Here is a 4311-nt window from a genome sequence, read left to right on the forward strand (position 1 = left end):
TGTCCTGGTTCCTGGGCCGTTTAATCCCCTTTTTCCCTCTCTCCTGCCCTGCTGCTTTGGGCATGCCTCGGATCCCTCTCTTCACCTGGATCCCTGCAGCTGACTGCTCCTCTGTCCCGGTTCCTAGCCTTTTAATCCCATTTCTCCCGCTCTCCCACCCTGCTGCTTTGGGAGTGCCTGGGTTCCCTCTCCTCACCTGGATCCCTGCAGCTGACTTAAGGTAGGCCACAGCATAATTCATGCTTCAGTAAGCCAACCAAATAAACTATTAGATCCTTTCCTAACCTCTCGAGCTGAAACACTGAATGAAGAATCCCTGCTTATTGGGCCTTAGTCAATAAACTCAGACTGATCCAATGTTACACTCCTTGCACCATTATCCCATACTCTCAATAGCCACTTCCATACATATTCTCCAGGTTTCTGTCTGCACATGATAGCAAAATCAAGTAGGTCTTTTTGGGTGTAGCATATTACCTCCTCAATCACACTTTGTATTTCACCTTTTGGGCTCACTTGGACTTAACTTTAATTATAGGTCTAGCAATAACAATGGGTGGGTGGGGAAATTCCTGAGAACATTCAGCAGTCTTCCATGCTCTTTACCTCAGGCAAGGAACCATCAAACAGTTGGGTTAATCCCATCAAACTGAAGTGGAAGGATAATGGTTTTATAGTAATCCTTTCAGATGGGAGGGATTCGACAGAATTTCCAGGCTCCATATCCTGATCTTCAAGACAAGATGCACATACGTCCCTATTCTAGGTTTCAGGATCCCATTTGTTCCCTAGCAATGCCCTCACTTTAACTTCAGACACAATTCTGGGTTGGCAACTTAATTGGTGTTGTAATTCAGCCACACTTACAGTAAGACTGGTTTGTTTTTTGGCAATATCACCTCCGTTACTAGATGAAATAAGGCTTTCTTTCAGAACACAACTGAAAACAATCAGGTCTTTTATGCAGGACTTAAGGTGTAACTCAGCAGCCCTGAACTCATCTTGCTCTTTCACCACATTGTCTAGTATAAGTAGGTCCAACGAACCAGCTTCCTTATACCCGTCATGCTGACAAAACTGCAGAATAGTATCAAATATGCGATTACTCATTACTCAGAGCCTCACCTCTAAAAAATACTTGATCAACTGGTGGTACTATTTTGCATATTAGTGTTGCCACCTCATGCGATGTAATTAGCATGGCCCTCTTTACTGATGGAGGCAGGGTCACCAGTGTCTTCATGATTAATCAAATTGGAGAATCAATTTAGGAAGCCCATCCTTATGATTTTTGTCTCTATAGAACCACTCCCAGTACCAAATGTGTCAGACTGATTTCTCTAGAGAAACAAAACCAGTAAAGCTTAGAGAAAGAGAGAGAGAAAGAGAAATTTATCTTAGGAAAATGGCTCACACACTTATAGAAGTTGGCAAGTCCCAAGTTTTTGGATCGAACGTCAAGCTGGAGGCTTTTCCCAACTCACACCGGTACAGGGGCTGACAAACTCAAGGTTGGCAGGTGGTATCCCAGCTGTTGACTCCAATGAATGACAAATCCAAGATCGCCAGGCCGAACGTTGGATTGTTTGCTCACGGACAGTTGTAGGCAGCACAACAGAATCCCAATCCACAGAAGGGTGTCTCTTTTCCCAGGATGTCCATAAATGTATCGAAAGCAGGCCACAATCCTAGGGAAACTCCCTTTCAATTGATCAGCTGCTCAAAACATATACATCTGATCCCATCCTGGAAATAACCCACATCACAATTGCTTAAAGCACACAGAATTGTGCTCCAGCCAAGTTGACACACAGCTCCAACTATCACACCAAGTATGATATCCTTCTCCAGGGAATGGTCCTTTCTGACAAAGTAGGTGAGACCAAGTCTGTCCATTATCACTTCCAAGGAGCATTCCGGCTGCACTTCTTCCAGAACAGATTTGTTCATTCTTTTAGCAGTCCATAGTACTCTCAGTATTCTTCAGCAACACCACAACTCAAAAGAATCAACTCTTCTTCGGTCTTCATTATTCACTGTCCATGCGTGTGAGGTGACTGAAAATATCACGTCTTGGGTTAGGCACACCTTAGTTTTCAAGGAGACTTCTTTGCTCTTCAGAACTTAGGTCTTTTTCAGCAGATCTGCCCAATGCAATAAGTCTTCTGATGTACTGACTCCTGCTTCCACTGGTGTTGACTGTAGAACCAAGTAATATGAAGTCTTTGACAACTTCAGTCTTTCCTGCATTTCTTCTGATGCTGCTTATTGTTCCAGTTGTGAGGACTTTTATTTTCTTCATACTGAGGTGTAATCTATACTGCAGACTGTAGTCTTTAATCTTCATCAGTACGTGTTCCATATCATCCTCACTTTCAGCAAGCAATGTTGTGTCATCTGTATATCATACGCTGTTAATGAGTCTTCCTCAAATCCTGATGCCATGTTCTTCTTTGTAAGATCAGCCTTTCGGATTATTTGCACAGCATACAGATTGAACAAATATGGTGAAATGATACAACCTTGATGCACTCCCTTCCTGATTTTATACCATGCAGTATTCCCTTACTTTGTTTAAACAACAGCCATGTGGTCTATGTACAGGTTCCTCATGAGCAAAATTAAGTGTTCTGGAAATCTCTGAGACACAGAAAAGCAGTGAGGCCAATTTATATCAATAAATGTACATGTCTAAAAGATAAGAACGAGTCAAAATCAGAACCATAACCCAACAGCTCCAAAAATAAGAAAAAGAGCAGCAAGGAAAGCCTACAGTCACCAGAAGAAATGAAATAATAAGTAACAGTGCAGAAATAAATGAAACAGAAAATAGAAAGAGAACAGAAAAAAATTAACAGGACTAGAAGTTGGTTTTTTGAAAAGATTAAAAATATTGACAAACCACTGGCAAATTTAACAAAGGAAAAGATGGAGAGAATACAAATAACATGAGCAAGAAATTAAATGGATGACATCACAACAGAAATAACCGAAATTAAAAGGATAATATCAGAATACTATGAAGAATTATATTCCAAAAAATTTGAAAATCTAGAATATAAGGACAGATTTCTAGAAGCATACTACTTACCTAAACTAACACAGACTAAGGTGGAAAACCTGAACAGACCCATAACCAAAGAAGAAACTGAGCAGGTCATAAGAAAAAAATACCAATAAAAAAGGGTCCTGGCCCAGACAGTTTGACTGAGAATTCTACCTAACATTCACAAAAGAACTGACACCAATCCTACTCAAACTATTCCAGAACATAGAAAAGGATGGAATCCTCCCAAATTCTTTTAATGAAGCAAACATAACCTTGATACCAAAACCAAGCAAAGACATCACTCAAAAGGAAAAGTACAGACCAATATGCCTCATGAATATATATGCAAAAATTTTCATCAAATCCTAGCCAATAGATTCAAACAACAAATAAAAAAATAATACAATATGACTGAGTGGGATTCATGTTAGGTATGCAAGGATGGTTCAACATTAGAAAAGCAATCAACGTCACTATCACATAAATAAAACAAAGGAAAAGAACGACATGATTATATCAATCAATGCAGAAAAGGCATTTGATAAAATCCAACACCCATTCCTGATCAAAATTCTCAGCAAACTACGAATAGAAGGGACACTCCTCAACATAATAAAGGGCATCTATGCAAAACCAACAGCCTACATTATTCTCAATGGAGAGAGACTGAAACCATTCCTCTTGCAAACAGGAACCAGACAAGGAGGCCCTCTATCACCACTTCTATTCAACATGGTATTGGAAGTCCTAGCCAGGGCCGTAAGTCAAGAAAGGGAAATGAAAGGCATCCAGATTGGTAAGGAAGAAGTCAAACTATCCCTATTTGCTGATGATATGATCCTATACCTAGAAAACCCAAGAGACTCAGTTAAAAATCTATTGGAGCTAATTAAGAGATTTAGCATCAGGACAGGATACAAGATCAACATCCAAAAATCAGTTGGATTCCTCTACACCAGCAAACAGATTGCTGAAAAGGAAATAAGGAAATTGATACCATTTACAACAGCTCAAAACCATAAAATACCTGGGAATAAATCTTACCAGGGTGCGGTGTAGTAAATTACTTAGTGTGGCTTTTCTACCCATGTTGTTGTTGTTGTTATGTGCCATCGAGTCAGCCCCAACTCATAGCGACCCCTCCTTGGGTTTCCAAGGCAGTATCTCTACAGAAGTAGGATTGCCCAACCTTCCTTCCGAGGAGTGGCTGGTGGGTTTGAACCACCAACCTTCTGGTTAGCAGTCAAGTGCTTTAGCCACTA

General features: G+C 40.4%; 1 protein-coding gene across 1 annotated transcript in view; it reads right to left on the reverse strand.

The window, feature by feature from the left end:
• The window catches only part of WRN (WRN RecQ like helicase), a 273170-nt gene that overhangs the window by 190175 nt on the left and 78684 nt on the right, over window positions 1–4311 (reverse strand). The gene's annotated exons all lie outside the window — the stretch shown is intronic.

This window comes from Orycteropus afer, unplaced genomic scaffold, assembly GCF_000298275.1.
Source record: "Orycteropus afer afer isolate SDZICR_OR568_19922 unplaced genomic scaffold, OryAfe1.0 scaffold00095, whole genome shotgun sequence".
Classification (NCBI taxonomy): Eukaryota; Metazoa; Chordata; class Mammalia; order Tubulidentata; family Orycteropodidae; genus Orycteropus; species Orycteropus afer.